General features: G+C 33.5%; 1 pseudogene across 1 annotated transcript in view; it reads left to right on the top strand.

Annotated features, from left to right (window-relative positions):
• The window catches only part of LOC308266814 (neugrin-like), a 39,615-nt pseudogene extending 37,389 nt beyond the window's left edge, over positions 1-2,226 (top strand). Inside the window, exons 3-4 of the transcript in view lie at positions 1,091-1,423; positions 1,702-2,226. The product of the transcript in view is annotated as a neugrin-like (transcript). The remainder of the gene's footprint in view (positions 1-1,090; positions 1,424-1,701) is intronic.
• The last annotated feature ends 16,033 nt before the right edge of the window (positions 2,227-18,259 follow it).

The raw sequence follows: 18,259 nt of genomic DNA, 5'->3' as shown, positions 1-18,259 counted from the left end.
AGCAAGGGACTCCTTTGTGAAAAAAATGTTATGAGAAAGAAGAAAGATGAGAACTCACATAGAACATCTGCTCTGCAAAGCTACTTGAAAAATAACCAAGTATTAACGTGGAAGAAAATGGGCTCAGCATGAAACTAACCACAAGTAATGTAGTAGCAGGGAGGCGGGAAGAGTGACATCAGGAACTGGCACCCCACTGAGTGATAACTTCAGAGTGTCCGAATTCGAGACAACCCCCAGTGAAGGGGAGGGGAAGAGGAGGAAGGCATTATCCTGGCAAATTACCCATGAAGTGGCACAAGTGGCAGCTGAATCAAGATCTGGAGATGCAAGCAGTATATTAAAACAAATGAGAGTACAAATAAAATTTCAGTTGTTTTCCCCTTAGACACCAGAAATGTTTATATAAGTAAGATGAATATTTTTAAAAATGGCTTCACCTTCTTAAAGATTTTTTAATTATAAACATATAACTTTGAAAATAAAAATTTAAACTATGAAATTTTTAAATTTCTCTTTTATTTTGCATATTTTGGAGAACAATTTGAACAATTGGTTTAAATTCCCTAAGATTCTAGTAATGCTTGATTTTTATTTCTGGAATAATAAACTATCACTAAAGTTGCCACCATTTCCAAAACAGACAAAGACAAAGCATCTTCCACAATCTCTTAATTTGAGGTAGTTTTGAAATATATTTTGCATAATATTTTAGGCATACTGAGTTTGGTATTTTAAGGAAACAGTAAAAGGAAATAAGTGATAACTTAATTGCTTTTATGAATATAACATATTTAAAAGTAAACAATGGAAAATGTTATCTAAATTTGAAATGTCAGATCCTATTATTTGTGTCCCTCTCCCCAGAAACAGATCTCAAAGAACAATATTTCCTCTTAAAGTCAGTTTTTATCAGTATTGTATTACTAGCAATACAAGAGTAATTGTCTTCCTTGCCTTAAATGTGTTGTCTGCACAAGAAGAGTGCTTCAGAAATTTCCGGTACTTGTTTAAAAGTTAATTCTTGAGCAGGCTGAAAAAGACTAGTTAGCGTCGCCACCGTGGCTACCCTGAACGTTTTGCTGTGCAGACCCCTTTGCCCCTCTGTCGCTCCTTGTGGGTTCGCTACCCGGGCGTGGCAGGCCTGGGCCTGTTGGCCACAAGCCAGAACCCAATTCCGACTGGGAGCCGGAGGAGCGGAGGAGCGTGAGCAGCAAGAGGTGGAGAGCACCCTGAAATGACAGAAAATTGCAATCCGATTCCAGAAAATTCAAAGGCAAATGGAGGCTCCAGGTGCTCCGCCCAGAACCCTGACAAGGGAAGCCTTGGAGCAGATCCAGTATCTTCATAGGGAGTTTGCAGAGTCCTGGTCAGTTCCCAGATTGGCTGAAGGCTTTGATGCAAGCACCAATGTGATCCTAAGGTTGTTTTTGTTGTTGCTGTTGTTGCTGCTGCTGCTGTTGTTGTTGTTGTTGTTGTTGTTGTTGTTGTTGTTTTGTGGGTCTGGGGATGGAACCCAGGGGCATTCGACCTCCGAGCTACACCCCCTGCCCTATTTTGTATTCTTCATTTGAAACCGGGTTTCACTGAGCTGCAGAAGGCCTCCTTAAGTAGCTGAGGCTGTCCACGAACCTTGATCCTCTGGTCCTAGCCTTCCGAATGCTGGGATTACAAGCGTGCACCACCACGCCGGCTCCTAAGGGTTTTGAAAAGTAAATCTGTACCTACTTTGGAGCAGAAACTAAGGCAGGATCAAAACGTCTTTAAGAAAGATGGGCTAGGCCCTGCACTCCAGCAGCTTCAGGGCTCTAATGATACCTCTAAGCCTCTTGGCTGCTGACCACTCTATATTGGGCTCTTTGCTGATGCCAGTAGAGAAAGCCTCATCCAAAGCTCAGAGTCACAGCATGGCAATGAAAGTGTTTGAGTCAAAAACTAGCAGTACAGACACACCGAGAAGACAGAGGGAAGGAACAGAGGAGTCCAAGGCTTGGAGAAGGAGAGCTCTGTGCCTGTCAGTGCAGCCTTGGTTCCTTGGTGGGAGCTGCAGAAGCACACCAGTGATTGTGAAGGCACTGGAGGAGCTGAGAGCAGCGCATGGCTACGTGGCAAAAGATGGAAGAGTTGAAGGCTGGCGAGCGAGGTGACCAGAACTTCTGCAGCAAACTAGTGCAGAGGGCGTGGGAGTTCTTTGACTGCAACGGGAACTTCTTGTACAGAATTTGAGCTGTGGTCTGCCTTGTGGAAATGCCACGTGAATCAACCAGGCAAATATGTTTGGTGCCGCCAGGATTTCTGTATATCAATTACTCACTTTGAAATAGGAGGAAGATGAGCCTGAAATGTGGGCAGAAAGAGTTGCTTGGTAGATTCAAGCTTCCGGAGCACCACTCTCAGTCTGACCCATGTGGATCTTCAATATTCACCTTTGTTGCTTGGGCTGTTTATGTTGAAAACAAGTATTGTATATGTTGTGGTGTTTCTGGTGTTTCTGTGATACTAGTTTGGCAGCAAATGAAGTTTGCCTTCTGACCTCATTTCCTCCTCAATCACTGAACACTAGCATTTTTGAAAATACTTAGTTGTTTTCCTTATGTGAAAAAATAAAGTAAAAAGAAAAAATTAATTCTTATTAAACAATAAGAATTGGTTTTTGTGACCACGTGCCTGGTAATTACTATGGTCAAAAATAGATACAGACATTAACAGGGCCCACATATAAATGAGAGGTTTACTAGTTTTTTATGATACTATCCTCCTTTTCATCATCAGTAATTTATTTAATAATGGAAAATAAAGGTTGTAATGAGTAAATTTAATAAATCTAATTCTTCTAGATTAGAAAATAACTCAACTCTTCTAGATTAAAAAATGTATTAGGTATAGCACTATGAGAGGAAATAGGACAGGCTTTAAAGTCAATGACCCATACAGAACATTTTCCAGCTGTTTGTAATTTCTAGTCAACTTAAATTCTAATTTTACCCACATCATTAAAGCTATTTTGGTTTCAGTTTCCTCATATGTAAAATAAGGTAATAATATTTATGTTTTAAGTTATTTGTCAAACTTCTTATGCTCAATAAGCGTTCATTTTATTCATCTTCCTCCTCAATGCTATTTATTTTTAATGTATTTATTTTTTAAATTTTTTACTGGTGCATTGTAGTCATACATCTTAATGGGATAAAAGATGGTAGAGACATACATGCACACATCACTCAATTAGCCTTCAATGCTATTTAGAAGTAATCAGTAAAGATTGGACACAGCCGCCGGGCGTAGTGGCTCACACTTGGAATCCCAGCTTTTAGGAGGCTGAGACTCAAGGATCACAATTTGGGGGCAGCCTCAGATACTTAGCGAGGTCCTTTGCAACTCAATTAGACCCTGTTTAAAAAAAAAAAAAAAAAAAAAAAAAGCAACCAAAACTAGGGCTTGGGATGTAGCTCGAAGGTAGAATGCCCCTGAGGTCTTTCCCCAGTACCACACATACACACACACACACACACACACACACACACACACACACACAAGAATTGTACACAGTTAATTTGATGAATGTGAGTAAACTTATGATAATTTCCTTGGTGGGTGATGTTTGGCCACCATTCTACTAAAATAAATTATTCATTAAATTACTTTCATCAACATATTCATATATACCACAGCATTGTACAGTGGTTCTAAAAAAGCTAGACAATTAAGAAAAGTACATAAAGTACTTTAAAAAATTGCTCTATTCAGAAAACATTATGAATCAATAACACAAGCCTGGGATATAAAGAAAAAAAATGTGATAGATACTGAAAAGGGGTATTAAGGAAAGAGTGATGTCAGCTAGATGGTGAAGTAGAAGTTTCTTTCCACATAAAAAAATAATAATTAAAAAGCTATCTATGAATAAAACTAACCCTAAAAGTCAGGAATTCAGTTAATAGCTACAACAATACAATAAAAGAAATAACTCAAGAATAGGAGGAATTATAATACCTGACTCCTAAATATACTATAAAGTCATAGTAATCAAAAGAGCACGATGTTGACATAAATCTGAACACATAGAATGATAGAATAGAAAAAAATGATGGAAGAGAATAGAGAGTCTAAATGGAAAATAAAAAATACTGATTTCTGACAAAGATGCCAAGAACAGGCACTTGGGGAAGAACAGTTTTTTTCAATAAATGGTGTTGAGCAAAATTAAATATTTATATTTAGAAGAATAAAACTAGACTCCTATCTTACAATAGTTACACAAAATGACTCAAAATGAATTAAAGATTTAAAAGTAAGGCCTTGAGACTAGGAAACTACAGACAAAAGCTACAGAAAATGCTTCAAGACATTCGACAAGACAAATTACAGAAGACTCCCAAAACACAGCAAACAAATGCAAAAGTAGAGAAATGAGATTACATCAGACTAAAATACCTCTTTCAATAATAAATAAATAAATAATCAACAGAGTGAAGAAATAATCTGTCAGATAGGAGAGAATACTTGTTAATGATGGCTCAAATATAGAGTCGATATCCAAAATATATAAGGAACTCCCAAACTCAAGGCCTTACATATTTACAATGTAAAATTTTTAAAGAGATGTATCTATTTTCAGGGGAATGTGAACAATATATGTTTTGTGAAGTTTTAATTTCTCATAACATGCTATACAACTTATTTCCTAAGTGCATAGCCACATATAATAATTTAACGCATTCATGTCAAAATATTAACAAAAATTGCTTTTACTAAAGTAACAAAAGATTATAAAGCTCTCTACTATTTTACCTGAATTTTTGTTCTTCTAAATATAATTCTTTGGACCTTCGTGCAAGACAAAGTATATTTGAAATTCCCACCATGAAGATTTTTATATATTTTTGAAGAAATCAAAGTTTAGCACATTCACTTTTGTATAATACATTTAATGTGAAATCTCTATGTTAAACCTCTCTTTAGTAATATTAAATTATATCTGATATCTAGTTTCTAGTTAATATTTAGCTTTCTGAAGATAAAGCTATTATTCAAAATGACAAAAATAACAATAGTCAAAATGCTTCCATACCCACAGAATACAACACTTCTTGACTACCAAACTCAAGTAATTATATTTAAAGCCTATGGAGGATAAAAAGCAACTTGAAGCAAAATTAAAGAGTTTAAAAGCACATATTTATACAATTCCTTCCTTAGATTTTATGAAATATATGTCTGTGTTAATAAAATCTTGAAATTCCACTTTAGTATTTTATCTTTCTTTGAATTTAGCCTTTAAATTAAGTCTGTCCTTGGTTATCAGTATATTTTCCAGAATTAAAACTTATGTTTTATTTCTTAAATCTTTTACATGTTGTATTATGTTTCTGATATAACACATATATCAATCTGCGCTTTTTTTTCAAGAGATACAAAATCCTAAGAAAACTTCCAGGTTCATTAGAACAGAGGAGTTATTTTTGTTCTAAGCTTGTATTTTATTCTCAGAAGAAAAAAATAAAACAGGGAAGTAAGATCTCTACCAAGCACCTTGAAAACATTTGAGAGTTTTAACAGTAAGGAAGAAATCTATAATTTCTTTAAGAGATATGAGAGTCATGGTTCTTCACCTCATCTCTCTTTCCTCTTCTGTTCTTAAGTTCTTGTTTCCTTCTTCATACTGTCATCCTTTAAACTGTAATGTATAAATGGATGAACATTTTGACACTTTATCCCATAGGATATTTTTGTCATTATATTACTGCATTTTCTATTGTTATAGTAAAGTGATCTGATGCTGAGCACTTATAAAGAAAAGAGGTCATTTAGTGAACAGTTTTGGAGACCCTGCTAGTCTCTAATTGGCATGACAATCAATCATGGAAGTGAATGTACATGGTGTTTGCCTGACAGGACAAGAAGCTAGAGAGCAGAAAGGAGCCTGTCTTGATCTTTCTGTAACAATATACTTTTGTAAGAAATTATTCCATGAGGTATTTTCCATGTGTGATAACCCCAGTAAGTTAGTCACCTTCCACTAGGTTCTATTCTACCACCTTTTAATAACATTACAATGGGGGCCATGTTTCTGGGTGATGAATTATTGAAGGACAAACCACAGGTAAGCTATGGCAGTCGTTTTGTATTCCATCTCTTAAGTTTTCTGTGTTATTTTTTCTTCGTTTTTGAGGGAATGACATATATCATACAAAAGATATGTGAAGGTTACCCGAGTTTTTCTGCCATCATATCATAGAAATTTTTTAATCATCTTCATAACTTTTATAAGGATAATTTTTATATAACTTTTAATTTTTATATAACTATTTTATATAACTATATAATTTTTATATAACTATTATATAATATATATTATATAATTATATAAATAATTTTTATATAACTTTCTCATTAAAAGTCGACATCCCAGACCAATAAGACACAGGTAGTCTCATTCATAAAAGAGTCTCATTCATAAAAGAGGCATCTATAATGCCTTAGCACTCAGATGAAGAGTCAAATGAATTTTATCTAGATTTTTTTATACAGAAGACCCAAAATCAAGAATGGATGAATGACTCCCATCCCATTCAGAAATTTGGGGCATTTACACAAATAACTCAAATATTTCTTTTACTAGCTGAATTATCATTTCAATATCAGCAGGAGTTTGCTTCAGTGGACTGTTCTTTTAAAATTGCTAAGATAGTTAACTGTTTATAAGATATTATGCCTCAGATGACTCACAAATGTCCTTTGTCCTATCTGAGTCACTAGTTAATAACCACATTCCTACTTTTGCCCAACAGGGTGGGAGTCCAGTTTCTAGCTGGAATTAAACATGCAATGCCTGCACCATAAGGCTCATTATCTGAGTCTGAAACACCTGCTGCAAGACAATAAAAGGCAATCTTGACACGGATCATTTGATAATTGAGTTGGACAGGAAAAAGCAAGTGGTCTTTTGTTGGTTCTTTATATCATCACTCTTCTTCTCAAAGTGGCAATGGACATTGTAGAAAGACAACTTCTTATTGAATAAATAATTATCAAATTCAGTCTGAGGCAGAGTTTTAGAAGTTTTGCATTTCATCTCATGTACTGAAGACACAGGTCTCTCTGGTCCTGTGCTGACAAAGATTCCATGTTTTAATGTTGGTGATATTTGAGGAGCATCACCAACCTATAAATTATACAAATTATTGATTCTTGTTAATGTTAGACTAAGTGAATAAATGAATACTGATTCTGACCCATCAACAGCATTCAAAGACACACATTTCAAGGGCAGATTTTCCAAGGAACGTCTAAGGTTTCATTAAGTAAAATTAGAAGTTTATTTTTAAATTCTTAGGTAGGAAGGCAATTGGATATTTCTGTGGTCCACTTGTAATATAAGTGGTATGCAGATTTTTCTTCTTCGAACTTTAATTTCTAAAATAATAGCTGATGACAAGTTCTGGTAGCAGACTAAGAAAGCGGCATGGTATGGCAGCATTGAGATTCAAGCTTCAGCATGAGTGGCAATAAAATGATTTTCAACGTTAAGTAATGCTGAACTTACTGCAATTACATCAGTCCCAACTCTGGTTCAGTCCTGAGCTAAAAATTATACTGTGGTATCACAGAACACAGGTTTGCAAAGAAGGGCTAGAAATATCAGGTAGATTAAGTGCTATGAAGGGTTAATTTGAAAAATTATAAAAAATTAAAAGAATAAATGTGCTATTAATTAAAATAAGTGAAAAAGAATGACACACTGAAATATCTGCAGACCAGTTGTTCTAAGGATGTGAACTAGATTTCCAAGAGACTAAAGATAACCCAGAGAGACAGGATGTAAAATATAAATTTTACTGTGAAGTGCTTATCGAAAAGGCCTGTGTAGGGGTTGTGGTCACAAGCCAAAGGCCACCCAGAACCCAAACTAAAGAAATGTTTCAAATACAAAGAAAAATACCCCTGACCATCACTTGCCTTTGGACCAAGGATTTTACCAGATATGGCCCAACTTCAAGCTCACCAATTAACTACTTACACAACTGTGGTATATCTTTTTCTATCCTTTCACTTTCAGTCTGTGAATGTCTTTGCAAGGTGAGTTTCTTGCTAACAGCATATATTTGGATTATGTTTTTAATCCACATTCCCAGTCTACGTCTTTTGATTGGTCAGTTAAGTCCTTTAATGTTAAGAGTTATTTTTGAAATATGATTATTTTTTCTGTCATTGTACGTCTGTCTTCTGTTTGGTAGCTTGTTCTTTCTCCTTTACTTAGATGCTCCACAGATCAACTTCCTCTCTTCTCTGGTTCTGAAGTCTGCTTTTTTTTTCTTCTTTATGGTTTATTTCTTTATGTATTTTCTCTAGTTTTGGTTTTGAATTCACAATTTTTTGAGATTCTGTTTATCTTGAAAACCTTTTTTTTCTCCATCAATTTTGAATAGTAGTTTTACTAGATATCATAGTTTTGGTTGGAAGTTGTTTTCTTCCAGTGTCTGAATCACATTGTATCAGTCTCTCCTAGCTTTCATGACGCAGGTTGTATAGTCTGGGGTGATTCTTATTGTTTTGTCTCTATATGTCACCCATCCTTTTGTTCTTACTGCTTTTAAAATTTTTTCCTTAGTCTCTATGTTGGTTGTTTTGACTATTATGTGGAGTGGGGAGGTCCTTCTTTGATCTTGCCTTAATGGTGTTCTGTATGTCTCCTGGACATGAATATCCAAGTCTCTATGTTTGGAAAATTCTCTGAAATTATTTCTCTGAAGATATTATGGATGCCCTTGGTCTGTACCTCTCTCCCTTCTTCAATGCCTTTTTTCATAGGTTAGGACGCTTCATATTGTCCCATAGTTGTTGGATATTTAGGTTTTGTTGCTGTAATGGCTTCTGCATACTGTTGACTGTGATTTTGATTTTGAATGTCTTCTAACACTGATAGTCTACATTTCATTTCATCTAATCTTCCAGAATTTCTTTCTATTGCTGTCTTCATATCATTTATTGACTCTTTTATTTCATTCCATACCTCTTTCTGATTCTTTCTTACTATTTCTAATTTGTCTTTTATCTCCTCTAGACTTGTTTTAAATCCTTTCACCATATTGTAGATAAAGATTTGGAACACCCCTTGCATTTCTTGTAGATCAGTATTCATGACTTCTGTTATTTCTTCACTATTCCTGCTTCTCATATTTTCAAAGTTCTCAGGCCTGTTTTTCTGATGTCTTCCCATTGTTTTGGGGTATTTTGTTTAGTCCAGTCTCATTAGTAGGAATTTAGAAGAGTCAATAAGTAAGCAGTACTTTTTTGAATGGTGATGGTTGGGTGATGGTGGAGTAGCTAGGGTGATGGGTGCAGGAGTCAGGTAAGGTAGAGGATATAATTAGGTTGTGGAATAATTTAAGTATAGTAAGGTTGTATCAGTTTGAGAATGGGAGAAGGTTAGATAGTAGGACTCTTGTATTTATTAGAATATTTAAGTATGAAGATGTGAGAAACTGTGAATTAAACAAAGAAATACAGTTAGGTGACAAAGAGAAAGTTTTGAGGGAAGATAGTAGATAGTCTAAATTGAAGTTTTTTGTAGAAGGAGTGGGGGAAAGGAGCAAACATAAATGAATAAAGTAATAAAATAAGGTACAAAGGCTAACTATTATACATCAAATATATACAACAACGTTGATAAAAACAAAAATGGACCACCAAGAGAGAACAAAAAGAGTTAAGAGAATAAATAAAATAAAAATAAAATAAAATAAAATAAAACAAACTAGCAACCGTGTGAGTTGAAGTGAAAATATCAAACAAACAAGAAACACAAAGAAAAGTAAAAATAGAAGAAAAAATAAAAAATAAATACCCCCCCAAAGCAAAAAAAAAAAAAAAATCTAAAAACTGAAACCAAAACCAAAACAAAACCAAACAAAACAGCAAGAAAAAAAAAAATTAGTCCTACTACTTTACCAATATAGTCAGGGGCGGTGTAAATGTCAGATTGCTGTTATAGTTTCTGGAGTATATTCCAATGTCTCGTATTTGCTTGGAGCAACCCCTTGTGTCCCTGTGCAGGTATTGCACCTTAAGCACCCTTCCTGTGTCACTGGAGTTGAACTTGTCCCCCTAGGCACACACTGGCGCCCACAGTTATCGCTATGTCTGGTGGCACTCACTTTGTGTCTGTTGTGTCTCATGGCTCATCTGAGCTCATGGTATTACATGACAAACAAGTCTGGGGCTCTGAAGTGCTGGCAGCTCTTCCATATCCTTCTGATTTTCTGCATGCAGTTAGTAGGTCCAGTTCCGGGTCCCTGAAGGTCTCCCTATGTCTCTGTGGGTGCCACCTCTGGTGATCAAACGATGCCATTCAGGTACTCGCTTGTGCTTGAAGCTTAAGATGTTGGAGCTCTATGGTCTATTTCAGACACTTGGGTTTTTTTTTTCACACAATTCTCATACTGCCACTGACTGCTGAGCACAAAGACCCTGTTTGGGCCAGCGGCCCGTTATGGCGCCAGTGGCCGCCCATGTCTGCAGCTTGCTTGTGCTTTTGTTTGTGTTGCAGTGAATCTTGCAGGTCAGAGTTACTGGATTTCTCCCACCATAGTCTCTGAATCTGTTTTGGATTGTAAGCTGAATTTAATTTTGTTTATTAAGACGCTGCCTTCTCAGTAGTTGAACTTAATTTGCTTCAGCTAGTGAGATATGCTATGTCTCTCCGTCACCATTTTCTCCTCCTCCTTGTAGTATAATTTGAAAGCAGGAATTGTGATGCCTTTTGCATGGTTCTTTTTACTGAGAATCACTTTGGCTATTCTGGGTCTTTTGATTTTCCATATAAAGTTTATGACTGATTTTTCTAGGTCTATGAAAAATGACATTGATATTTTGAGAGGGATTGCATTGATTCTGTAGATCACTCTTAGTAGAATGGTCATTCGATGATATTTATTCTGCTTATCCCTAACCAGGGAAAGAGAAATCTTTCCATCTTCTAAGGTCTTCTTCAGTTTCTTTCTTTACTATTTTATAATTTTGATTGTAGAGGTCCCTTATCTCTTTGGTTAGGTTTATTTTAAAATATTTTATTGGTTTTGAGATTATTGTGGTTTTCCTTCCTCGAACTATCTTTATTTGGTTTTGGTATTAATGTGATGTTGACTTCAAAGAATGTATTTCGGAGAGTTCTGTTTTTCCTATTTCACAAAATAGATTGAGGAGTATCGGGATTAACTCTTCTATAAAGGTTGTATAAAACTCACTTGAGAAACCATCTGGTCCTGGGTTTTCTTTGATGGTAAGCTCTTTATTGTTGTTTCAACCTCTTTGGATGCCATTGGTTGGTTTACATTTTCTGTATCTTCTAGACTCAGTTTAGGCCTGTGAATGGGATTGTTTTCTGTATTTCTTTGTGGATTTATGGTTGGCAAATAGAAAACCTAATGATTTCTTTAAGTTGATTTTATATTTTGCTACTTTGATGAATTGGTTAATTAGCTTTAGCAGTCTTTCGGTTAAGCTTTTGAATCTTTTATAAATAGGTTCATGTCATCAGCAAACAAAGATAATTTTAATTCTTATTTTTCTATTTGAATTACTTTGACATTCTTTTTTCTTGCAATGGTGCAAGGACTATATTGAAAAGAAGAGGTGAGAGTGGGCATCCTTGTCTTGTTCCTGATTTTAGAGAAAGTTTCTGCAGTTTTTTCCATTCAATATGATGTTGGCTTTGGGTTTATTGTTTATTGTTTTAATGATGTTGACATACATTTCAATTCCAATTTTCTTCAGTGTTTTTCACAAAAAAATGGATGTTTAATTTTGTCAAATGCTTTTTCAGCATCTATTGATATGATTATTTTATTTTTGTTCCTAGTTCTATTTATATGGTGAATAATGTGCAATGATTTGTGTATGTTGAACCAGTTTGTTTTCCTAAGATAAAACCAACTTGGTCATGGTGTACAAATTTCTTTTATTTTAATTTTTTATTGGTTCATTGTGGTCCTACATTTTAATGGAGTACAAGATGGTAGAGGCATACATGTACATATCACTTATTTAGCTTACTAAATAGGTATTTAGTATAAAATAAAATAGGTCTGGGAGTATAATATAATATATTTAGTATAATATAAAATAGGTCTGGGAGTATATCCAAGACCTATTTTATATATTTTTTTTAATTTGGAAACAGTGTCTCTTAAGCCAGCGAGGCTGGCACCGAACCAGCGCGATCCTCCTGTCTCCACCTCCCAAGCGTGGAGATTACAAGCATGTGCCACCATGCCCGGCTGTTTAGAATTTTTGAATCTATGTTTATCAATGATATTAGTCTGGAATTTTATTTTTTTGAGGTATCTTTATTTGGTTTTGTTACTAATGTGATACTGATCTAATAGAAAGAGTTTGGAAGAATTCTATCACTTTCAATGTCATGGAATAACTTGTTAAGTATTGGGTTTTGTTCCCTAAAAGCTTTATAGAATTCATCTGAAAGCTCATCTGGAACTAGGCTTTTGTTTGATAGCAGAATTCTTTTTTGCTGTTTTTATTTCTTTGCTTGTTATTGGACCATTTAGATTTTCTATATTCTTTTGACCCAATTTAGGTAGGTTGTATGTGTTTAGAAATCTGTCAATTTCTCCTTGTTTTTGTTCACTGAAATATAAATTTTTCTATAATAACTGAATATAAATTTCAAAGAGTTTCTGACGATCCTCTAAATTTCCTTACTGTGCTGATGTCTCCTTTTCATTTTTGATTTTAATAATTTGAATTGATTATTTTTTCTTTTGGTTAACTTGGCTAGGGGCTGGTCAATCTTATTAATTTTTTCAAAGAACCAGCTTTTTGAATTGTTGATCCTTTCTATTGGTTTTTTATTCTCTATTTTATTTATTTCTGCTCTGATTTTAATTATTTCCTGTTTTCTACTGGTTTTAGGATTAGAATGTTCCTGTTTTTTAAGGTACTTGAGGTGTGTCAAGTTGTTTGACAGATTTTTTTTTTTCTTATGTGAGTAGCCAGTGCTATAAATTATTTTCTAGATACCACCTTCAATGTGTCCCATAGATTTTGGCATGCCATGTTTTTATTTTTATTTAATTTTGGATTTTCATTTCTGTCTTTATTTCTGTTCTATTCTATTTCTTGTTCAAGATTGTATCATTCAATCTTCATGCATTTCTTTTTGTCTTATGTGCTGTTCAATGCTATATATTTTTCTTCTTAACATTGGTTTAAGGATGTCCCATATATTTTCATATATTATTTCTCCATTTTCCACTTATTCAAGTAATATTTTAATTTCTTTTTTTTACTAATTTGATTCAATCTTTATTTAGTAGTATATCACTTAGTCTTCATGTATTTATGCAATTCCTCTGGAACTTTTTGTTGTTGATGTCTACTTTCATGATCTGAAAGAATTCAAATACCTATACTAGTTATTTCAATTTCTTATTTCTTATTTGTTGGCTTAGAATATAATATACTTTGAAAAAGCTTCTATGAGGAAGTTAGAAGAATGTATATATTCAACTGTTTGGGGCTGTATTATTCAACAAATGTCTATTTGGTCAAGTTGGTTTATAGTGTTCTTTAGGTTTGATATATCTTTAATAGTCTTTTATCTGGTATTAATAAAACATCTGTAAAGCAAAGGAAATCATGAGAGACTAAAGAAAGAGCCTAGAAAATGAGAGAAGATCTTGCCAGAAACTCTTCTGGTAGAGGACTAATATCTAGAATAGGCAATTGAACTAAATTGGTACATTTCAAATGAAGAAATACAAATGGCTAATAAATGTATGAGAAAAATTTCAAGATCTTCAGTAATCAGGAAAATGTAAAGATAAACTGCAATGAGATTCCATCTAAGTTTATTAAAATGACAATCATAAAGAACACAAACAATAATAAATACTGATAAGATATAAAGAAATAGGAACTCTTCTACATTGTTAATGGAACTGCAAATTAATATAGCCACTATGAAAATCAATGTGGAGGTTTCTCAGAAGATTGGAATATCTCTCACAGTAATCTTTCCAAAGAATTTGAAGCCAGAATATAATAGCAGTTCAGGGATATCCATGTTTATAACACCACAATTTACCATAGCCAAATGATGGAACAAGTCTAGGTGCCCATCAACAAATTAATGTGTCACAACACTGTGCTATACTCAGACAATAGAATTTTATGCAGCCAAAAAGAAAAACAAAATTATATCATTTGCAGGAGAATGAATGGAATTTGAGAATATTATGTTAAGCAAGGTTAGAATGTCTCAAAAAGTTAAAAGCTAGATAGAAATTGAAAATAAGGGTAAATTCATATAGAGAAGCAGAGATTCCAGTGATATTAATGATATTAATGGATGATATTAACATATTTCACAAAAAATTTCCAAAAAATGTGTGTGTATACTAGCAGATTATTAGTAAAGAAAAATAATAAAGGAACCAAAGAAATCCAGAAAAAAACCCATTTGCTCATCATTCTTTTAAGCAGTGGCTGTAAAGTTTTTATACAAAGCCTTGTATCTTGAAGTCTTCCTCCCAAATACATCCTTCTTAGTGACTGGATGCAACAAGCTCTCAGAGTCAGTTGAGTGGAGTAATATATTTTACTTACTCTTTTTAAATTGCTAGGCATCTCAGGCTCATCTAGACACCTCATAAGTGGGACATGGTGATACATGTCTATAATACAAATACTTGGGAGGCTGAGAAAGGAGGACAACAGGTTCTAGTCTAGCTTTGAAAACTTAGACTCTTCATAACGTAATGAGACACTTTCAAAATAAAAAAATAAAATAAAATAAAATAGGGATAGGTGTGTGGTTTGGAGGTAAAATACCCGTGGGTTTAATCTCCAGTACCTCCCCACATATATGGCATCTCATAATTAATATAAACTCTACTTAGTTTTATTAAGTTATATATAATAAATAGAATCCCTAAAAATTTCTATTTAGAGAGAGAGTATGCTCATCTGGTAAAGGTGTGGATTGGAAATAGAATGTCCTTGGGCTCAATTCCTGGTACTGTAAATAAAAAAATGATTTTTGTAACTCTATAAACCTTAAAGATCATTCACCCTGAAATACTCAATAGCAAAATCTAGTATCAATATTTCTAAGCTAAAAGAAAGAATTTAGATAATGCTGAATTTTATGTAACTAGTTGGCTTTTTTTCTGAATGTCATTCATCTGGATTTACACATTTATCTGTGACCCATTAAAATTGTACAAACAGGGCCAGGCGTGGTGGCGCACACTTGTAATCCCCGTGCTTGGGAGGCAGAGACAGGAGGATCGCGCAGGTTCGAAGCCAGCCGCACGCGCTGGCTTAGGAGACCCTGTTTCCAAATAAAAATGTAAAAATAGGTCTGGGAGTGTAGCCCGGAGGTAGAAGGTATAAAAAAATAAAAATAAATAAAAATAAATAAAAATAAAATTGTACAAACAGAAATATGCACACACAAACACACATACATATACACATTTATATTATATTACATTACAAATACTTTCTATAAAATTAGAAAAAAACTTTGAGAACTAATTTTATATATTGTATAGTTAAGGTATTGATGATTATAAATTGTTACACACATATACTCATTAGGAAGTTTGAAAGTCCATGAATGGTAAAAATTTGTAATTTGATAAGGTATGCTTTTAAATAATGCTTTCTTAAAGGCTAGTGTGGTGGTTTTGAGAATTTTGTAAATGAACTAAATATACAAATTCACATCTTGAATTTTTTTGTCATCTTTTTTATGTTATGAACAATTTTAAACATTGTTCATTTGAAAAGGAGACACAAATACATCAGTGAGACTAACTGCTAGTGCTGAGGATAAAATTTGAAATGTCTTTAATATTTTATTTGTAATTTTTATTTTATAAACTTTCCCCCAAATTCTTAAACATATTTTAGACAAATTTATGTAGATTGGATTGTATTACATTTTAGTATATGGATGGCCCATATTTATTTTAACACATACTTGTTGGGGATCTTTCGCCTTATTTCTTACTTTTACTATTTTAAATAAGGCTTTAGTAAACATATTTATATATATGAAGTGCGTAGGATAATATATAGTACATAAAATTAAATTAAATTTGACTAGGCTTATGGCCTCTTTGGAAATAAAGTCTAAGGTACCCCACTGCCTGTCTTAACCACCTCTCCAATCTAACATGGTAAACTACTACTCTTTGAGAAAAGCAAAATAATTGTCAACGTTAAGATTCATGTAGAAATCTATTATATCCAGTAGTACCTTGGTCAACATTCTCACTGTTATAATTCAGAAAGACTGACCAAACAACATAGAGAAAGAAATACATTTTTTGTTCACATGTTTTGGATGTTTTGGAGTAAAGCTGGTGTTTAAAAAGTTTAGCTGGGTGTGGTGGCACACGCTTGTAATCCCCGTGCTTGGGAGGTGGAGAGAGGAGGATCACGCAGGTTTGAAGCCACCCTCGCTGGCTTAAGAGACCCTGTTTCTAAATAAAAATGTAAAATAGGTCTGGGAGTGTAGCCCGGAGACGGGTTTCCAAGAACCCCAGTACCACATACACACAAAAAAAAGTTCAAGGCAAGGTTGTAGAAAGCAAGCACAACTACTCTTATGGAAACTGGAAGCAAAAAAGGCAACAAGAGAAGAAAACCATATATACTCCCCAAGGCCACACCTCTAAGGATGCCCCCTTAACAACCAAGCCTCACTTCCAATATTTCTGCTTTGTTTTTGTGAGGATTATAGAGGACCTTCTAAATCTAAATAATTACAAATGATATTTTAAAAAGCATTGCTTAAATAGACATGATTTTATTTTAAGGTCTTTAGACAAGGATGACTTTTATATCTTTCAAAGCCTGATGACATTGCTTAAACATTAGTTGATGTTGAGTATAAACAGCATTAAGTACTATCCCTGGATGATAGAACTAGTTTCTGAAATTTCTGTTCATCTTTGTTTTTAAGATGAAATTTTTTAAGATGGAGCTTATTTTGCTTTTTTAAAAAGGTCAAAATAGTGCCTTTGATTTTGTATCAGCCTCCTTTTCCAACACAAATTTTATGTCATTTTATAAATTAACATCTAGTGGTAGTTATCACCTGTCTCTGTCTGATACCATCTTTAGTGGACCATTATTCTTTGAGATAGTGTGAAAATATAAAAATTCTAAAATATTAATATACCCTTTATTTATAGTAGGCATTATTTTGACATCAGCAAAAATTATATATCAAACATCCTTTTTTGAAATGAGTAATTCCATACAAACTTCACATTTCATGCATTTTTTAATAAGAAATCAAAAACAATTTTAGACAGCATTAAATTAACCATTATTATTATTATTATTTTCTAGAAATAACTTTAAGACATATTAATAATTTTAAATCTAAGGAATTACTTTCTAAGCATATAAAAATATTTACTAGTTGAGTTGCAGTATGCAAGACTGAACATTTTCCATTAAGTGTAGATTTTCTTTCTGGTTATAATTTTTCTCACTTCAGCATTGCATTTAGAACCAGATTTTGACAACCCAAATTAGTTATAGTACCTATTGTATGTCCACAGAAAAATTATCCTCATTGTATCAGTTTCCTCACATTGTATAATGTGTAGACTTATAGTAACTATTCAGTTAAGTGTATCACAGAGATATATAAATTAGAATAGTTAATAGTGAAATTGATGAAGAAAGCAAGTATTTGCTATAGTTACTATTTTCCAGAATTAAGCTTTTAAAAATAAATGGAAAAGAAAGGGCTGTGTAGGTAGCTTTGTCGTAGATTACTTGTCTAGCATATGCAAGACCCTGAGCTCATCCCCAGCACCTCACACAAAAATTGGGAAATAAAATTTTTCATTAAATTCTCAAAATTTGTATAAATAGTCATGATTACATAGTCTACTCTAGCATACTGCAATTGTTATTATCTATAGTATACAAATGTTCCATGGCTTTGAGTTAAGTTACTGGAATAAAAGGTAAATATGTTTCAAATTAAATACAGTGATTTTTTTTAAATTGAAGCTGAAATTTAAAAATAACTTGAAACCATAGCCTCAGTTCTCTTCTTAAAATATAATTGTTATCTATGAGATCCACTTGAAGCTTTGGTTGTCATTTAGAAACATGAATTGAATCAAGATTCACTGTGGCACTTTAATGGCCTAACCCATGGCTCTCAAAGAATTATCTCAATCAATACTAATTGAAGACTCACAGTGTG

Source organism: Muscardinus avellanarius, assembly GCF_963383645.1.
Source record: "Muscardinus avellanarius genome assembly, chromosome: 9".
Taxonomy (NCBI): Eukaryota; Metazoa; Chordata; class Mammalia; order Rodentia; family Gliridae; genus Muscardinus; species Muscardinus avellanarius.
The sequence above is the reverse complement of the archived record's forward strand: the minus strand, read 5'-3'. Positions and strand labels throughout refer to the sequence as shown.